The sequence below is a fragment of the Theropithecus gelada genome, chromosome 8 (genome assembly GCF_003255815.1).
Source record: "Theropithecus gelada isolate Dixy chromosome 8, Tgel_1.0, whole genome shotgun sequence".
In the NCBI taxonomy this organism is placed as follows: Eukaryota; Metazoa; Chordata; class Mammalia; order Primates; family Cercopithecidae; genus Theropithecus; species Theropithecus gelada.
This window is the reverse complement of record NC_037676.1, coordinates 71735091-71756456: the sequence shown is the minus strand read 5'-3', so window position 1 is coordinate 71756456 and position 21366 is coordinate 71735091. Positions and strand designations below refer to the sequence as shown.

Here is a 21366-nt window from a genome sequence, read left to right as displayed (position 1 = left end):
TTGGAGTCCCCAAACAAAGTTTCCACAGGGGCATTGCCTAGTGGAACTGTGAGAAGATGACTGCTGTCCTCCAGACCCCTGAATGGTAGATCCACCAACATGCACACTCTGCACCTAGAAAAGGCACAGGCACTCAATGCTAGCCTGTGAAAGCAGCCCAGGAGGTTGTACCCTGCAGAACCACAGAGGCAGAGCTTCCCAAAGCCTTGGGAGCCCACTGCTTGCAACAGTGTGACTTGGATATGAGATATAAAATTAAAGGAGATTATTTTGGAACTTTGAAATTTAATGACTGCACTCCTGGGTTTCAGACTTGCATGGGGCTTGTAACCCTTCTGTTGTGATTGATTTCTCCCTTTTGGAGCATTAGCATTTACCCAATACCTGTACTCTGGTTGTATCTTGGAAGTAAATAACTTGTTTTTGATTTTACAGGATCATAGGCAGAAGGGACTTGCCTTGTCTCAGATGAGACTTTGGACTTGGACTTTTGGTTAATGCTGGAACAGCCTTCCCCCACTCCCCTACTCTGGGGGGCTATTGGGAAGGAATGATTATATTTCAAAATGTGAGAAAGACATGAGATTTGGAAGTGGCCAGAGGAAGAATGATGTGGCTTGACTCTGTAACCCCACCCAAATCTCATGTTGAATTGTGATCCTGAGTGTTGGAGGTGGAACATAGTGGGAGGTGATCAAATCATGGGGGTGAATTTCCCCCTTGCTGTTCCACGAGTGAGTTCTCATGAGATCTGGTTGTGTAAAAGTGTGTAGCACTTCCCCCTTCTCTCTCCCTTCCTCCTGTTCCAGCCATATAGGACATGACAGCTTCCCCTTCACCTTCTGCTATGATTGTAAGTTTCCTGAGGTCTCCCCCATCCATGCTTCCTGTACAGTCTGCAGAACTGTAGGTCAATTAAACCTCTTTTCTTTATAAATTACCCAGTCTCAGATAGTTCTTTAAAGCAATGTGAGAATGAACTAATACAAGGTGATACAATCTGGGGTAGAATACAGTAAAAGCATAATCTTAGAGTTCAGTCAACAATCTCAGTGCAGAACGTGGCACCTCCATGTTACAAACGAGAAATGGAGGCCCAGAAAGATTAAGTGACTTGACCAAGTTCACACAACCAGTTAGTTATGCAGCTGGGACAAAGCCCCAGCCTCCTGAAACTTTCCCTTATACTGTTACCTTTTCATTATCTTTTTAGACAACAACAAAAAATACATTTTAGAGCCTTTTCACAGAAAACTTATTAAGAGTGTGTTACTATTTGTCTCTCAACTATTAGCATCTGTTGGAATCTTTTCTGTAATATGGCTGAAATGATGGTAGTCTGATTGGAAACTCTGGCCACACCAAGGGCATGGGCAGGCTGTACTACAGTCCAGTTTAGCTGATGAAACAACATGTGGTGGCTGTGGCCTTTTCACCCCCTGAGATTCACAAGGGCTTTGTTCAAATTAAATCACCTCATTTCAGGCACCTGATCATAGATGTGGCTTTTCTGTTGCCTGTATCTTGTTATTTCCTAGCCATGAGGCTTAAAGTTGTCTATGTAGTGTTCCTATGACCAAAGGTTGATGGTCTTTCACAGTGATACTTTGTAACATGCTACTTTTAAGAGACATTGGTGTATGGCAAAGAGCTTTGGGGATTATTCATTCATTATTCCATGGAGTCCTTGCCTTTCATAACAGCTCTATATGTAGCTGCATTTCTCACTAAACTCTCTAAAACAGATGCCAGCCCAGAGGCTCTTCTCAATATTTATTTCTGGGTCTATTTCCACAGGAGTCTTTTAGATACTCAAACACGTAAGCAAATAGAAGAAAAATTTTGTAGGTGATTTTTAAAATTTACCACAAGGGGACTGGCCCAAGTCAAAGCATGGATGCCTCTTTTTGGCAGTTCACAAACCTCAGTGTTTTAAAATTTAAGTTATAACTTTGTTTTTTAAATTAACAATGAACATTTATTGTGTTTTAACTACCTGCAAAGTACTGTGCTAAATCTAGTAATAAACAGACAGATAATATCCTAGTCTCAAAACACACAGAATCTAATGTGAAACCCAGATATGTAAATGACAGTATGGCACCAAATATGAACCATAATTAAGGTATAAAGTCCATAAGAGGTCAAAAGGAGAAGTAATTTCTGGATGTTAATAATAATAAATTAAGGGAATCAAGGAATATTTTACAAAGGTTATCACATTTTAACTTTTCATAAATGTGGCGCAAGGGCATTCTGGCCTATGTCAGTTGCAGGGCTCTGCCCATGAAGGGTATGTCTGAGGAAGCAAGAGCAGTCTGGAGTGTTGTGTAGGGAACCTGGAGATCCTAGCCAAGATGAGACATGTTAGGGCCAAGTTAAGAGTCGGGAGGTGGAGGATGAAAGAACACTCGTGCAAAGACAAGGTAAGGGGAAAAGTGAATGATTCTCGGTTATATGCCCTCTGACTGGTTCTAGGCTTGACATTCTGCACACACCTTCTCTGTGAGTCTCTCACAACAATATTATGAGGTAAATACTGTTATCCACATTTTACTGAAAGGCAATCTGGGGCCCAAAAGAACATGCAGCTTGCCCAGGTTCACAAGCAAGTAAGTGGTGGAGTCTCTCCATTGTCGTTTTACAATACTGTATTTCTTTCCTCATACCGATGGTCCTTGACTGGCTTTGAAAAGGTTTGAACTGGATTCTGTACATATGAGAAGCCATTGCACTGTTGTTCATTTCAGGCGATGCCGATGATCACCTTTAACTTTCACTTGGTAGATGTTGGTGGGGTAACAGGGTCTATAATATTCGCTCATGAGGCACTTTTTCTACTCTCCCTTTGGTGGAACAGGGACTTGCCAGCCCTTGGCACTCTCACATACTTACAGACAAAGAAAAGAGAAGTAGAGAAACTGAACACTGAGTTTGTTACTTTGAGATCCTGTGGCAACATTTGATACGTGACTTGAATTTTGAATTTTAAATATAAAGTGTATTTTTCCAAAATATAAAATATAAGCAGAATTAGTGTTCTGTGCTGTGTGAAACATCTCCAAAATACTTAGGAAACTTCTCTTCATGATGCTTTTTTTTCATCATTCTCTATGAATCTTATTTTCATCTTTCAACAAGGGAATCCTAATAATGGCAAAATAGAAGGGCAGGGTGCTATCCTGTACAGTGTTTAACCTGGAGCTTTAAAATTAGATCATGTAAATAGCATGGCTAATTATAGTTGTAGCTGTAAAAAAGTCATTAAATATATATAACTTGCCAACAAAAGAGTAAAAAATGTTCTGATAACATATGTTATTATGCATTTGTCCAAACCCATAGAAAAAACAACACTAAGAGTGAATGCTAATGTAAACTGTGGACTCTGGGTGACAATGATGTGTGGTGTAGTTTCCTCGATTGTAACAAATGCACCACGGATGTTGAGAATGTAGAGGCCGCGCATGTGTGAGGACAGGGGTATATGGGAAATCTCTGTACCTTCTTCTCAATCTTACTGTGAACCAAAAATGGCTCTAAAAAATTAAGTCTCCACAGATGTTTTGATGAGGCAGATCTATTTTATTCTTTTGAGGAGCTCAGTATGCAGCTCTGTGATGCTGTACTAGGGGAGATGCTAGACCAGAGGAAAAATACCCAGCCTATTGGGGATCAGAATCTGAACCCATTGAATCTTAAAAGTCTCCATCAGGAGGGTCTTTTCATTGGATTTTCAAGATTATTAGTTGTTATTTATTAGTATTTGTCAAACCATGGTTGAATGGGAGAAAAAAATCTGAACCAAAGGGTAAACAAATCCAAAGAGAAATCAAAAATTAGAAAATTAAAAACTGGTTTAAAAAAGGTTTTCCATCTGTACAGATGCTGATAATATATTCCCAAAGTACTTTCCCATTCATTGCTTCATTTAGCTCTCTCGACAACTGTCACAAGTGTGCAAATGTACATTTTAAGCATGTAAGTTTAAGATATTATTACTATCATGTGTGAGGCACATGCATAGTCCTGCTCCTGTCTAGCACTAGTTTCCAGAGGGTGGGTGCAGAGCCCTGAGACAGGTTTCTCCAGAGTACCTGATACATTGGCTGTGTGTGTGTGTGTGTGTGTGTGTGTGTGTGATTATGGTATGGACTAACATTATTATCAGGCTGGGCACGGTGATTCATGTCTGTAATCCCAGCACTTTGGGAGGCTGAGGTGGGTGGATCACTTGAGGTCAGGAGTTTGAGACCAGCCTGGCCAATATGGCGAAACCCCATCTCCACTAAAAATATAAAAATTAGCCAGGCATGGTGGTGCCCACCTGTAATCCCAGCTACTTGGGAGGCTGAGGCAGGAGAATCACTTGAAAACAGGAGGCGGAGGTTGCAGTGAGCCAAGAGCACATCACTACATTCCAGCCTGGGTGACAGAGTGAGACACTGTCTCAAAAAAAAAAACACCAAAAAACCCAACACAAAGGCATTATTTTCTACTTTGTGAATTACTGGATTTTTGAATTTCTATAAATACAAACAGTGACCATGCATAAAGCACTTTACTAATTTTTAGGCATTGTCTGGGCCCTTTATACATTTGAAATCATCTAATCTTCAGAACAGCATAATGAAGTTGATGGTATTACTGACCCCTATTTTTCCAATAAGGATACTGAAGCATAAAGAAATTAAGTTACAGTTAGCAAATGGCAGAGTGGGAATTAAAACCCTGGCAGTCTGGCTCCCAAATCTGTGCTCCTAACCATTACACCATACTTCTCTCATGGGTCTCTCTAAATTAGGACAACAAGAAAGAGCTTCCCATTTTAAGAAGACAAGTTCACTTTTGTGGGTGATAACTCTTGAATGCCTCCCAAAGTCTCCCTAAGGTAGGAAAGGCTCTTTCTTGCATTACCCTGACACATATCACTGCGTATGTTTTCAGACATCCACAAAAGCCAATAGCTCAGCTAGTTATAACTAGGTGCATACATGGTATTACTGGCTACAGAGAAGAAAATGAATGTTTTGATAGTCAGAATTATTGTCTGTCACATTTAGGGGCTGGCTATCACTAGAACAGTTGTTCAAACATGTATGCACAAGTCATGTCATACAAACTCTGCCTTAATATTTCCACAAACAAAAAGCACTTTAACCTAAATGGACTTCCAAATGAGAAACGTAAACTACATTCCTTTCCTTTTACCCAGAAGGGACATTTCAGCACTTACAGACTACTAAGCTGATACTGTATATGACATTTGAAAGAAATTCCTCTATAAATCAGTACTTGGGGGTAGAAAAGGCCAAACGAAAATTGAGTATTTCCCTGTGAGAAAGGCAGCCTCGTGACAGGTATGGACAGTGAGTGGAGGGATGTCACTTTTTGTCCCTGGCCTCTGTTTGAGGAATCCAAATTGATGATAATTTCTGAATCACCTTAGTGCCCAATGGGAGCCAATCAACAAATACTAAAAGCAGTAGCACCTGTCCCAAGCGAGTTAATCATAGAAATTTTTTCTAATCCTAAAGATGATTTGAAGTCAACCTTTAGCTGAATTCCAACAATAAGTATATATAAAAAGAATGTGCTAATATTTTTCACTTTCATTTTCAATGCTTAAGCTAGTAAAGATTTTTCATTCTATTTTATTTTGTTATTTTGTTTTTTTATTTTTAATGCACTGAATACATAGTTATAATCCTGGCAATTGTATGACCTTCCTTCTTTTCAAGAACATTTTTGAATTTTTGCCAACCATTAAAAAATACACATTGGGATTAGTTTACTGGCAGGCAGAGACGTAAAACTGAAAGGATAATGAGAGAGAAATAAGGTGATGGGAATAGCACAGTTATGATGGGAACTAATGATCACCATGTAATACCTTATCCTTTAAATATTACAACAATAACAATCGGTTGTGTTTGAGTGGCTTCATATGTCTACTCCCCCTACAAGTGCTTTTATGTTCTTGGTCTTTACCACATCCTAGTGAGGGAAATGGGACAAGTACATTCTAATTTTGTAGGAAATTATAGAGTAAATTAGATGCCTAAAACCAGAGCCGATATCTTGACTCTAAGCAAAGTGTTCTTTGGAGGGAAGAATTCTATGATTCATTATATTATACCTACTTACCATCAAGAGAGTTACTCACAATACCTACAATCCCTCCAGCACAGTGCTGACCGCTCTGAGTGGCTGCTAACCTTTCTCCTATGGCCACTGTGTCCTGCTGGGCATCATCACGCCTATATCTCAGGCTAGATCAGGCTCCCATGAGTAGGGCAGGATGGATTTAATCTCCTGGGGTATTCATACTTCGTGTAATAAATAAATGCAGTTTTTAATGCAGAAATGCATCAAATCATTTTTGGGTAAAAATTTAAAACCCAGTAATTTTAAAATTAATTTTATGGTGAATCCCATTGTCAGACACCAGGACTCTCTTATTTGCTTTGTAAATAATGAATTTGCTTAAAATTACACCTGTATTTTTAGTGCTAGTGTCAACCAACTATAGATAATGGACTTAGATTTCTTTAAAGGCTACTAACAAACAAATAGAAAATAATATTAAGCATTTTCTTGGAAACTTGAGAACTTCTGATGGTGCTGACAATTTGTTTGGAAATATTTTAGTCACTTTTTATTTTTAAATAATTACCTGGCCAGGCTTGGTGGCTCATGGCTGTAATCCCAGCATTTTGGGAGGCTGACGTAGGTGGATCACCTGAGGTCGGGAGTTCGAGTTCGAGACCAGCCTGACCAACATGGAGAAACTCCGTCTCCACTAAAAATACAAAATTAGCTGGGCATGGTGGCACATGCCTGTAATCCCAGCTACTTGGGATGCTGAGGAAGGAGAATCGCTTGAACCCAGGAGGTGGAGGTTGAGGTGAGCTGAGATCGTGCCATTGCACGTCAGCCTGGGCAACAAGAGCAAAACTCCGTATCAAAAAAAAAAAAAAAAAATTAAAAAAAAAATTATCCCCTCTCAAAAACCCCATAGCTGAATTACCTTCTTTTTAAAAATAAGGGTAGCAGGAATCCCTGAGGTTTTCTTTAGTATCTGCCAAAAAAGGGCTTCTTCAAAATGTGCCTCTTTTCATTCTGATGGCCACAATCCAAAGCAGTTTTCAACTAGATTTGTCCCATACACATCTCAACTTCCCCTACACGCCAGATTATGACACAAAGTTCTTGAATAATTTGAGAGTAAAGTCATAAAACAAATATGAATTTCCACTGTAATCCACTTTTTTACATTTTCATGTAATCTGCGAGAGAGAAGGACCTCATGTCTCAATATGTACATACACCTGAAGGCCAGTGGTTTACTACAAAATAATATTTTTTTGCAAATTCTCTAAACTGCAGATACCAATGTAAAAAGCCCATAGCATTTCAATTCTCCTATTATAAATATTCCTGCAGTAAAAATATCCTCAAAAACAGCCTCAGCCAATGGCTTATTTGTTTTAAGCCCTATTTAATGCAATAATGACAGAATCTTAGTAACAGGATTTGACCCCACCACCTAATTATTCCAGGAATGGCTTCTTAGAAAGTCTAATCTTCAGTTATAATTATGAAGCACTCTTGTGAAATCTAAGCAGATAAATGCGGTCAAATTAGGACACCATTGAGAAAAGGAACCTAAAATTGAATATTTGCCATTGGAACTGAGGACTCAAGATCAACATAGATCAAATGCTTCCTCTGTAAGCGGAATTAATCAGCCCTACAAATTCTCTACCATGATACAAGGCAGTATTTCTTCTTGGGAAGTGACTTCCTGAAACCTTCTCCTGAGGAATATATTCCATGTTAATTTCAGTATGCCATTTAAAATTATCCTACAAAAAAGGAACCAATTTAAAACATCTGGCCTGATACCAGATTGAACAGTTACATTCTGCTTCTTTGAATTCATGTTGTTGTAAGAATCCAGACACTTTTTCTATCCAAAACTGTGGCATGGTGATCTGAAACAAATGTTGGCCCAGTGTGGGCCATTCCAGCACTGGATGGAATGATTCTGCACTTATTGACCTGTCTTCAAGGTGTTTGGGGAAATAGTTTCATGTGAGCAGGGCCCCTTAGGCCCTTCCTGAGAGCATCATGGCAAAGTAATGTCTCATACCAACTTGTGCTTTTGAGTATAGAACAAGACCATTGTTGTGTGACCTAATTTCATTTTAGGCCCTTCCTGAGAGCATCATGGCAAAGTAATGTCTCATACCAACTTGCGCTTTTGAGCATAGAACAAGACCATTGTTGTGTGACCTGATTTCATTTCAGTGACTGTCTCAGTAAAGATTGACATCATCCCATTCTTTTTCCTTAATATTCACTTGTGAATGTCCCCCAGTCCCCACCCTCATCATAATTAAACTCCTTTCCTTGCCAGGGGAAGAGCTATTTGTCTCTTAACTTCCTGCCTGAATGTATCATTATAGCAAGAGCAAAGGGTTTTCCTTGGGTCGGTCAACATCTCTGGAGTTTGCTTCCTTGCCATATCAGGCAAAGCACAATTTTATTGGCAGCCAAAGCATACTGACAGAGCCATCTGCTGGGACAGGTCTCAGTCAGAAAGGAAGAGAGAGGAGCCTGCAAAAGATGGCACAGCCTGATGGGCACAATATTTCTCCTCCAATTGGAGTTTGGCGTTTTCTTTAAACATAAGCTCACTGGCTTTGAGGACTGTGGTCTAAGCAGATCCATTTAGCTATGTACATATATGGGTGCAAATGTGTGTGCTTGTACATACTAACATTTGCTTATCACTTAGATTTGTATTGAAGTCTCACATGTGAAAGTGATTAGTCTCAAAGAGATAAAAGGATGGTGCAGGAGAAGACAATTTAAAAACCATCATTAAAATGCAACTAAACAGAGTGGTTATACGAAGGAAGGTATTGATTGAGTGTGTGTGTGTGTGTGTGTGTGTGTGTGTGTTTAGTGTTATCTCTCTTATACAGAAAAAGCATGAGCAACTTATATGTCCCACATCCATGTAATGGAACACAATACACAAATTTAAAAGAACTAAAAAGACAATGCAGAAACTGTATGAACTGTTTTGATACAAAGGTAGGTGAAAACAAAACAATAAACATTGTACATTCTCCATGCTTCCAATTTTGTAAAATATTAGATAGAAGGCTATGAAATTACTGCTTTTGTAGGTCAACAATAGTTAAATAGAAGCAATTTTCTATGATTCCAGTTAGTATATATTTACACAGAAAAGACCAGTTGGGGCCGGGCGCGGTGGCTCAAGCCTGTAATCCCAGCACTTTGGGAGACCGAGGCGGGTGGATCACGAGGTCAGGAGATCGAGACTATCCTGGCTAACATGGTGAAACCCCGTCTCCACTAAAAATACAAAAAAAAAACTAGCCGGGCGTGGTGGCGGGCGCCTGTAGTCTCAGCTACTTGGGAGGCTGAGGTGGGAGAATGGCGCGAACCCGGGAGGCGGAGCTTGCAGTGAGCCGAGATCACGCCACTGCACTCCAGCCTGGGAGCACAGCGAGACTCCATCTCAAAAAAAAAAAAAAAAAAAAAAAGAAAAGACCAGTTGGTTTGGGTTGTGTGATTTAAAAAAAAAACTCTTAAAGCAACTGTCATATAGTTTTTACAACAAATACCTAATTTTAAATGAGTTGATATTCTGTGTAATAAATTGTCCTCTTCAATGAGAAATGTTTCAAAATATCTAAGGGTGATCGCAAAGGAAAAGAGTCTACTTTTTAGGACCCCCAAATATAGGTCTCTGTATTCTGCAGCAAGACAAATTATCATTGTCTTGGTATCCAACATGCACTTAAAGCAAGACAAGCATAAATTTAGGGTCCACATCCGATATTGATTCCTTGAAAAGGTTTAGTTTACTGTTATAGTCTATGGGCCATTTAAAAAACCACCGAGATTTAAATTAATATACTAAATTTAACTTAAAAATTAAAATAATATTAAAAATAAAGTGCCAGGCACTGCTAAGGCATCCTTATTATAAAATTTTCCATCCCAAATAGGCATTAACAAGGCTGGGAATAGTCTTAATTTTCTCACAAACAACATAGTTGCTGTTCTAAGTTATCCCATCTGTGTGCACCAAACCTCATCCAACAGTGCAATATTATTGTCCAGAAGGTACAATAAAGGCTGTTCATATTTTGGCAGGTGTATTTTAAGCTGAAAACCAGGCTTCACACACAGACACAAAAGCAATCTGTTTCACAGGTGTGAGCATTTTTGATAAGAACCCTCAAAATCTCCCCCAAGCTGTGAGATTTAATTGTCCTTTTGGTGTCTTCTCATATGTGAATACAACCTATCTCTCCTTGGAACAAGAGATAATCTGGCAATCTGAAAGATAGGAAATGCTTGGGCAGCTTCTGAGATTTGCTTATAATATCTCCTTGTACTTTCTCTTGGGTTATGTATTTTAGAGGTTATGCCAAGTTCAATGAGCTACAGGTAAGCAGTTCTGAATATTAAATGAAAGAACTTTATACCCAAATGACATGAGGAGAGAGGCAATCAAAAATGCGCAGGGTGGCATTCTGAAACTGTAAGGTCCAGTACAGTGGTCCCTATTTTATAAACGTGACTGTCCAAACACATACACAAAAAAAATCCATTTCTTTCCATAAAATTGACTAGAAGGAGGATTGTGGATATACAAATACAGAGGTAGTGATGGGAAGTGACTCGGCTGCTTATCTAATTCAGCTCAAATCCTCGAGTTGGATGAGAAGGGGCAGAGATCTCTGAAGCCAAACATTAAATTTGAATTTTCCAGCCCCAAGATAAAAAAAAAAGGAGATTGAAACCAGGTCTCATACAGAATCCACAGATTTTCAAGAAAAGTGTTGTGCATGTTAAATTTGAGCAAGTGAATCTAAATGATCCAACATTAGACACTTATTTTATTTATTTATTTATTTATTTAGAGATGGAGTCTTGCTCTGTGGCCCAGGCTGGAGTGCAATGGCATGATCTCAGCTCACTGCAACCTCCACCTCCCAGGTTCAAACAATTCCCCTGCCTTAGCCTCTTCCTAAACTGGGATTAGAGGTGCGCCCCACCACGCCTGGCTAATTTTTTGTATTTTTAGTAGAGATGGGGTTTCACCATGTTGGCCAGGCTGGTCTTGAACTCCTGACCTCAGGTGATCCACCCATCTCGGCCTCCCAAAGTGCTGGGCCTATAGGCATGAGCCACCGTGCCCAGTCTAGACACTTATTTGTGTTTTCCCATAATAAAGATGTGCTGAGAAGTGAAAAACACATAACAGCGGTGAAATCACACATTACGGGGAGAAAAGTGCAACATGAAAGATTACCAGCTAGTTAATAAACAACATGGCATTGTAGAAAAGTGGCCTTTTCATGGGTGCGGTGGCTCATGCCTGTAATCCCGCACTTTGGGAGGCCAAGGCGGGCAGATCACGAGGTCAAGAGATCAAGACCATCCTGGCCATCATGGTGAAATCCCGTCTCTACTAAAATTACAAAAATTAGCCAGGCGTGGTGGCACATGCCTGTAGTTCCAGTTACTCGGGAGGCTGAGACAGGAGAATCGCTTGAATCTGGGAGTTGGAGGTTGCAGTGAGCCAAGATCTTGCCACTGCATTCCAGCCTGGAGACAGAGGAAGATTCCGTTTTGGGGGTGGGGGTGGGGGGGAATGGCCTCTTCATGGCACAAGAGAAACTAAGAAAGATACTTTGAGAAATCAGGTCCTCAGGGACCTCTTCGGAAAGGAAGGGTGCTCTTGTAGTATCACGGGTTTTCCAGTCTCTTCTACAGTTAATTTTGAATGGCATGGCACCGAAGGCCAACCTCGGTTTTTCCAACATAAAAGTTGATGCATCAGGCTAGAGTTTCACAAAGAAAATGTTCACAAGCTGATTCAAGAAGATAAATAACTCCTGAGAAGTTCCAGTTTTATTCGTTGAACTTATTACTTATTCAATGAACTCGTTCATTGAATTATTAAACATTTATCTTTTGAGGTTTCTGTTTTAGAATATTTTCTTCTCATGTTAGAGCTTTGAAGTAAGGAGACCTGGATTTCAACTTATCTTCTCTTACTGTGGATTCAGCTCGTTTATGACAAGCATCTGATACAGTGTTGTAATCAGCCATTGGGGTTAATACCCCATGCCATCTTCAGACAAAGCTCCAAGAATTCTAGAAAAACTGCTAATGCTTATAACTTTATGTCAAAGAACTAACCTATCTCCCATACACTTTGAACCATTCATTCACTTTCTTCACATATAACTTGTAGAATGAAGACAAAAATGTTTAATTCCATAAGTATTAGAAAGAGAAGCTGGATAAAACAACCCTCCAAGGCAAACCTGAAATTCAGGCCAGACTTGAAGACATTGCTTTTTGGGTGAGGTTCATGAACGTTTTGGTGATTACAGGACTTATTCCAAGCCAATTTGGGCCAACAGAAGGCTTAGAATAAAAATCAAGCAGGCTGGTCATGGTGGCTCATGCCTGTAATCCCAGCACTTTAGGAGGCTGAGGTAGGCAGATCACTTTAGGTTAGGAGTTCAAGACCAGCCTGGCCAACATGGTGAAACCCCATCTTTGCTAAAATACAAAAAATAGCTGGGTGCAGTGGCAGGTGCCTGTAATCCCAGCTACTTGGGAGGCTGAGGCAGGAGAATCGCTTGAACCCAGGAAGTGGAGGTTTCAGTGAGCCGAGATCATGCCACGACACTTCAGTCTGGGTAACAGAGGGAGACTTCCTCTCAAAAAAAAAAAAAAAAAAAAAAAAAAAAAAAAAAAAAAAAAAAAAAAAAAAAAAAAAAAAATCAAGCAAATAGCAATGATTCTGAAGAGTGACTAATGAAATCAAGAGGAACTAAATGTTTTACTTGCATTAGTTTGGTTGGGGCAAAGGGGAGCAACTCTCAAAGTTGACATTTGAAAAAGGCTTATGGGGTTGTACCCTCATACGAACCCAACCCCTAAACATGTTTTTGCCACCAAGGTGAAATTGCTGAGATGGGTTGCCACAATGCTCCCTGGCTCCATGAAAGCTCTTGGCACCAATGTTTATCTGGCCAAGGAAAGAAACTGTGAAGACAAGCTGTGAATAAATCAGGTACAGTTTTCACTCCTGACATTGTGGAGTACGTTGTGGATGATGGGCCTACCATACTGCCCCCTAATTCCCCCGAGCTTCCTTCCTGAGCAGCTAATAATATGTCAATAGTCATATGATTGTTTAGATTCCCATTTTACAGATGGTTCTTCTGACATTTCTTAGGACTGATTTCATGACATGGCTCTGCCACGTGGAAGGCCCCTTTTAGTTCCCTCAGCCAACAAGAATGAGAATGTGATGGGAAGGTAGAGGACCATTGACTCTTCAGTTTCTGCCAGTTCTTAACAATTCCCCATCCGTGAAATGTTCCCCTCTTCAAGTGACATAGAGTGCCCAGGTGGCCCTTGGTTTAAGCTAGAGATAAAAATTTGATGAGTACCTTTGAAGATTTTCTGCAATTATTCTGCCTTGAAGAACCCGCATGTCATTTGCCAAGTTTATCTTCTTTAGATGATGGTGGGTGGCCGTCAGCACCTACGATGGAGAAGAGCAAAAGTGCCGTGAGTTACGTTTTATCAGCAATTCCTCTCATCTTTCAGAAGTTGCCCTTTCACGGCCTCGAAGGGGGTGATCATTAGGAATAATATTCTCCAAATTTCATCCAGACTGATTTTCTTACAATCACTCGCAAGAGTCTTTGAAGCATTGTGGGTGATTCGGTCCTTTTGTAGAAGTTTCTATTTTGACCGCTTCTCCAACAAAGAAAAGACTTTCCATTAGATTCATTTCATATCATTCTTTGACTGGATTTCATAGAACCATTAAAGAAGAGTTTCCTTTTAAAAGTTTACAAAGTGTTCCAAGTTTAAAGGTTGAGTGCTGTCTAATTTCAGGTTGGGAGACCTATTTTAAAGGAAAAAATGCTGAATCATAGAATCTTATAAAGTTGCAGCAAGCTATTATTTGATGAGCAGCAAAGTAAGCATTTCCAAGTGGTCAAATTTGTTTATATTCCACATTTTTGACAGCTGAAAAATCTAAGTGATTAAAATAAATTTGAACACTTTGAATAAGAGGAAACCCTCATTTAATGTTTTAAGTATCAGATGAAGCAATCTTGCTGCCATGAACATTCTGACACATACACACTGTATGTAAATGTGTATATGATATAAAAGAGAACATAATATAAGATAGAATAGGGAAATGAGACATCTTATTTAACAACTTAGAATTTCCTTTACATTTAAAAATATTTCTCATGCCCATGTAAATATTAATGTTTAATAAAGCATTTCATTTAGAGTTTTCATACTTTTCCACTGGTGAATACAATTGTACCTTGGTATACACATGGGGGGATCTCAGAGGTAATGGGTGCAGATTTTTTCCCTCCATTGGCCTGGAATCTCTTTTTATCCTGAGCTGGCCTTGGCGAGTCAGGTTAAGCCCCAAGTCCTTTGCTTTGCTCTCGATGGACCATTCTTACCACAAAATTGCTGCAGCAGCACCTCCTTGGAGATGGCCTGGTGCTGCAGGATTCACTTTCCTCCCACACCACTCTCATCACCCCTCTTTCCACTCTCATCACCCCTCTTTCCACTGGAGTGAAACTCCGCCACTGCTAGTTTTATGCCACCCTCGGCAATGTGGCCCACCTCACCCATTAGGCCTCTAGATCACTCCCTTCACTGTGCTTCTCCTCCTGGGGGTTGGGGAGTTCCAGGAGAACTTTTCCATCTTGTCTCCATGGTGCTGATATCACAAATTATTAGAAGCATCATGCAGATGCCCACTTGTAAAATATGTTCTGAGAGGACACATACATGTTTGTGCTTATAATCGTATGTGCAACTCATGATCTCCTACAGTGAAAGTTTACATCTAAATGTGATGTCAAAAGTATCTGGCTGTGGTTAGGCTGGCACAGTCTGATGTCAAAAGAATACCTTTTCTGAGACTGTTTTGAATATGCTACCAGGCAGCTGAGTCTGGAATGAGATGCCGGAATACCAGGCTACGGCATTCACTGGCTATGTGGCCTTGAGCACATTATTTAATTTCTCTATGCCTCAGTATTCTCCTCTGATAAATGGGAATTTAAAATGTTATCTACCCCATAGGGATGATGTGAGGATGACGTGAAAACGTTCATGTGAAAAACTTAGAAGACTACCTAGAACAAAATATGGGTTCAATAAAGATCGGCAATCATTATTACTTGGATTGATTTTTTTAGACCAGTAATAAAGATACAACCTTCCTTGCATATTTGCAATCAAAAGACATTTTCATGAAATGAGACCAGAGTTTTCTTAAATTTTATAAATGTAGACTTTGATTTCTCATCATTAAAATGATAATGTGTAGGTCAGGTGTGGTGACTTGTGCCTGTAATCCTAGCACTTCGGGAGGCTGAGGTGGGAGGATCGCTTGAGGCCAGGAATTCAAGAACAGCCTGGGCAACACAGTGGGACCCCCATCTCAACCAAAAAATTTAAAAAATAGCTGGTCAAGGTGGTGCGCACCTGTAGTTCCAGCTACTTGGGAGGCTGAGGCGGTAGGATTGCCTGAGCCCAGGCGTTTGAGTCTGCAGTGAACTGTGATCACACACTACCATCTCTGTGACCTGCATACATGATGGTCTCATCTCTCCGGTCGGGTTTCAGGATTCCTCAGAGCGAGGGTTGTGTCTTGGGCTTCGTCTCCATCTTATGGGATCACAGTGTGGCCCCAATAACTATTGGAAGGTGGCCAAGCCTCACTGTAAAGGACAGTCAGGATCTGAGTCACCGATGGATCCTTGGTTTGTTTTAGGGTTTATTCAAGTTTTGGTTAAAAATATAGACTCCAAGACTCGAATGTTTTCTCAAGCAATAACAAATTGTCAGCCTACAGGGCTGAAGCTGGCCACACAAACTTGAAAGGACCAGGAAACCAGTGGCCTAGCTGTGGGTCACTGCGTCCCTTTCTGTTGCTTAAGTCAGACTTAGGATGTTTTCTGTAAGTAATGACTCAGCACAACTCAGATGTGTGTGTGTGTGTGTGTGTGTGTGTGTGTAGAGAGAGAGAGAGCGAGCACTCATGAGTCTCAGTTTTTCTGTTCCTATAGTGAAAGGATAAGGTAAAACTGGAAGACCTCCAATATCTCTTCTTACTCTAAAATTCTATAAAATGTTGGCACGTATGGCGATTCATTTGACATTACCATCTTCAGATAAGTGTGGGTGTGTGCCAGAATTTCACCTGTTGAGAATATGTCAGGAAGTTAAGCTTGATAGTTTAACAGCTGTACTTTAAGAGTTTGGTTTGGCTTCACTCTCTGTGTCAGTGTGTTACTGCAGTTAGCACTTAGGAATTCATGCTATAAAGCAACTAGATGATTGAACTTAACTCTCTTGGTTGTCTCAGTTGTTCAGAAACCAAGCTGCATTTCCTGGCTCTGAAACTTTGTAAACTCATCAAATTTTACTGCAGAGAAATGTCATTAAAATAACAGTCCTTAGTGGAAACACTAGCGCCATTCATCACTAGCAAAATGCTGAAACAGTAACTGATATTTTTAAACTGTGAATTGGAGGCATTTTTATATACTTTACACATACACACATTTAGACAGATGTGTAAGGTAAATGTTCATTTTTCCTATGCAATTGTCCTTTAATTGTCTCTTAAAAGTGGCTTTAGCCTTGTTGCTTAAGAACTTTCTGGGCTGGGCGCAGTGGCTTACGCCTGTTATCCCAGCACTTTGGGAGGCTGAGGCGGGTGGATCACGAGGTCAGGAGTTTGAAACCAGCTTGACCAACATGGTGAAACCCCGTCTCTACTAAAAATACAAAAATTAGCCAGGCGTGGTGGCATGCACCTGTAATCCCAGCTACTCAGGAGGCTGAGGCAGGAGAATTGCTTGAATCCAGGAGGTGGAGCTTGCAGTGAGCCGAGATTGTGCCACGGCACTCCAGCCTGGGTGACAGAGCAAGACTCTATCTCAAAAAAAAAGAACATTCTTTCTTTGCTCGCGTCACCTTGGAAAGTAATAACTGGTTCCAAACTGCTTTTCTTAAAGGGTTATTGGAAGGTCCAAAGTGTGCTCATTAGAAAACTTGTGCTGAACCACACAAATCTTGCCATTGTGGACGGTGCACGCATGTGGGACTATTACTTCGTACACAATTGACATGGGGCCAGAAAACATGTGAACAGGAAGCCAAACCCAAGAGAAAGTTGAGGAGCTTCCAGCTTTCCATGGAGCACAGAAAGAAGCAAAATCCAGCAACAGTTTGGACTCAAGTGTCTGGGGAACTGCACAGCTGCGACCTATCCACTCTTCAAACGCTGCAAAGGCAAAGCACAGTGGCTCGGGCAGCACCCAACTGGGAGTAAATCATTATGTCAGCAAACCTAAAAAGATGGTGAGGGTGTAGCACTTGCTTATGAAGCCAAGTTTAAATAGCTTGAGTAACCTAAATGTGGAATGACCAGCACCATATATGGAAGCTCAGTATATTCTTCATACTTCAATTGTGCTAATGGGAATTTCCCCAAATATATCTTGCTCCTTCCTTAAATAATAAACTTTCCCATGATGCAAAGTCATCTTATTCAAAAGTATGTATTTGGTGATTATTTTGCATAGCTGAGATGTTAACAGTTCCTTTTTGGGACACTTCATTTTTTTTATGGCAAAAGCATTTTAGCAAAAATAGAAATGTTTTTCACCATTTCAGAAGTCAAAGATGATTTCCAAAGTTCGGTGAATTAAGTGAGCCATCAGAAGCAGAAGAAATTCAGATTGTTGTCAAATGCTATCTTTCTAATAAGTGGTAAGGCTTTTTATATTTAGAGGTGGAAATGGCTTTTTAAATCTGTTTTTGAATGTGTTGATACAGTTCACCTACCAGAAAGAAATATTATACCACTTTGCAAGACTAGCCACAAAGTCTGGGGCTAAGCCCCTTTTATAAGAAATGGCATTCGCTCTGAAGTGCTCAGGTAGGGTAAGAGCTCTGAAATCCAGGAAATCCGATAGAGGCTTTGCCTAGAAGATTAAGTGCTGAGCATAGAAAGGGTGAAAGGCTATAAGAAAACCAAGGTTATCAAGTAATCAGACCTCAAGATTTAAAAAGTCACAGCTTCCTGCCTGCTAATCAGATTGATTTCTATTCATTCAACATGTTAAAATTCTTCCAGTTGTCATCTTTAAAAAATTTGCAAATGTTACTCACCTCTCTATTCCAATTATGCTCTGTTCAAGAGTATGGGAAGAACTTACTGGTCATGCTGAAGAAGGATGAAATTATTGTAGGCTAAATAATGGCCAGGTAAGAAATTACTTCCTTTGCGTTAGTCTCTGAGTGAGTTCCTCGTTCAACAGAAGTGAAAAACCCCTGTTAAGGAAAGGGCTTGTTTTTGATGAGTATTACTTCTTTATGCATATGTGCTTTTTATGAATAAGTATTCTACTGGCTCATAAATCTTTAGTCTCTGCTCATTTCTGAAGTCTCTGAAGAAGTAAAAATTACTCTCTTTGAGGGTACACATAGCTACTGGCAAGACTGCCCTAGACATGGGCTTCCTATTTAAAAGTTAATGAGAAAAAAATTCATTTGGCAGCAGGGACACAAGATTAAAGCTCTGATTTCATTGAGTCCAGATAGTGACTATTTCTTGGGGGGGATTAGAACATAATAGGGAGAGCTCAGTCTTTATGTATCTCCTCAAAATTTCAAAGACAAAAATCTAGCATTTTTTTTTTTTTTTTAAAGAACCACGGTCTCACTATGTTGCCCAGGCTGGAGTGCACTGGCTATTCACAGGCTTGATTATAGTGCACCATAGCCTTGAACCTCTGAGCTCATGAGATCCTCCTGCTTCAACCTCCTGAGTAGCTGGGACTACAGGCACATGCCACCACATCCAGACAATAATTTTATATTAAAAAAATGCTTTTTATTTTTACTCAGTGTTGCAGTCTAACCTCTTAGTGATATCTCAACCTGATATTACTCCAACTAACTCAATTTTCTTCTATAAACCAGTACCTCCTCTTGTTTTATGGTATTCTATTACAACTACCCAGTTGCCCAAGCCCAAAACTAGTATTACGAAAGTTTCCTTTTCCTCCATTCTCTTCATCCAGTCAAGAATGTTCTACCTTCTAAATATCTCTGGAATCTGTGCCCTATTGTCCACCTACACTGCCCAGTGCTCCCAGCAGTTCTCACTGGAACACTACAATAGTCTCTTTTTTTTTTCTTTGAGACAGGATCTCACTTTGTCACCCAGGCTGGGGTGCAGTGGCACAAACACAGCTCACTCTAGCCCCCACCTCCCAGGCTCAAGCGATCCTCTTGCCTCAGTCCCCGGAGTAGCTAGGACTACAGGTGTGTGTCACCATGTTCAATTAATTTTTTGCATTTTTTGTAGAGATGGAATTTCACTATGTTGGCCAGGCTGGTCTCGTCCTCCTTAGCTCAAGTGATCCGCCTGCCTCAGTCTCTCAAAGTGCTGGGATTACCGGCCTGAGACACTGCTCCTGACCTGCAATAGTCTCTGAATTGGCCTCCGAGAGTGTTGCTAGCCCCAGGTCTTTGCCCAGCACACGCTCATATGGGATACTAGATGATCTACATCAAATCTTTCCAAAACTCAAATCACAAGACTTGTTTACTGCTGGTCTTCTCAGCCTCACACAAAGTCCTCTGATGTGTCCCCACTAATTAAAAAGTAATCCTGAAAGTGCTGAGCCTGGGTGAGATAAGAGCTCAGCTACAATGCTTCCATCACTGAGATGGGTTTGCAACAAACAAATAATCAAAATAGTCCCTTGAACCAAACAATGGTTTAGTGATGTAGTGGATTTACATTTGGGCACAAATAAGCTCTTATCTTAATGTGACCTAGAAAAATGAAGGGTATGCAGATCAGAGGCTGGTCCATGGATGATTTTTTTTTTTTTTTTGCTAAACTTAATGGGTCCAAACTCCTCAGCATGAAGCAGCAAATGCTGATGACTGGGCCCCTACTGGACCTCCAGCCTCCCAAATTAAACACTCCAGCACCATCTGACCCAGTTCCTGTTCCCAGGCTTTCTTCTACTTCTTGCTCTCCAGTGCTCTGCTCTTCTAGAATGTCCTTCCACACCTCCTGATTATCATGTAACACCTCTGAAAAGTTCCTTTGACTTTTACTAGGCAGAGGGAACCATTCTGGCTTCAGACTTTTACTAGGCAGAGGGAACCATTCTGGCTTCAGACTTTTACTAGGCAGAGGGAACCATTCTGGCTTCAGTACTGAGTCTTAATCTTGAACACATTTGTATTTTTGCTATTATCTTGTTTTGAAAATCATCTGTTGTTTAAGTCTGTCTCCTTAGACTACCAACTCTTCCAAGGTAGGATATGAATCTTATTCATCTTTGTACCACTGGTGCTTTGCTCAGCACGCAGTACATAGTAGATGCTCAATAAATGAATGAATTGAATGAAAGACAAAAAAATAGAGTAAATGAAAAAGCTCTAAAATGGACTAAAATGCCACTACTTTCAGACTGGGTGCTAGACATTTTACATATATTATTTCCTTTTAGGCCTTTCAACTCCTCTCCTTGGGGTAAGTAATATTGATCTTATTTTATAGATGTGAAACCTGAGGCTGAAAATCTTAAAGATCTTGCTGCTGGTCATGTAACTAGGTAATGACCAAACTAAGCCTCAAATCCAGATCGCATCAAAGCTTGTGTTCTTTCTATTATGATTGAGTATGACTTTGAGGCTAATGCTGAGATTATGTGGTTCATCTTTGTAATCAAATTAGGCAACGTATAGAATTTGGTGTTGAAATATCACTTTTAAATTTAGGGGTAAAAGCAACTAGAATCTAGTCTTATTTTTGACTTCAATTATACCTTAGAATTTCATGGGAGCCACAGAGAATTCTAAGTGAAAATATCATTTAAAGAGAATGTGAAACAAAGACATAATTTTATAATATTTCTCATGTGTGTTAATAAATAATGAATAAATATTGCAATCTGAAAGTTAATGTGAAATAAGTTTCTCCACTTGATCCATTTTGGATGTTATACTATCATGTAACATACTGAGCACTAGATAGATACAATAAATGTAAGAATTTAAGATAATTAAAGACACATATACACACTAACATCTACACACATATTATCCATGGTTTTCACATCCATTCATCTAGAGGCAAAGATGATAAAGCCTTATGAACGAATCACAGCACTTACAGCATTAAAAGTGAGAGGACTTGCTTTT

At 40.0% G+C, this 21366-nt stretch overlaps 1 protein-coding gene across 7 annotated transcripts in view; it reads right to left on the bottom strand.

The window, feature by feature from the left end:
- SULF1 (sulfatase 1) overlaps positions 1-21366 on the bottom strand; it is a 195007-nt gene that overhangs the window by 146007 nt on the left and 27634 nt on the right. For 4 of the 7 annotated variants that reach the window (XR_003120771.1, XM_025393777.1, XM_025393773.1 and 1 more), the window contains exon 2: positions 13524-13618. The gene's annotated coding sequence lies outside the window, so the exon portion shown is untranslated. Of the gene's footprint in view, positions 1-13523; positions 13619-18309; positions 18472-21366 lie in introns of all 7 variants that reach the window. The other 3 variants (XR_003120772.1, XM_025393779.1, XM_025393778.1) reach the window with 1 other exon arrangement.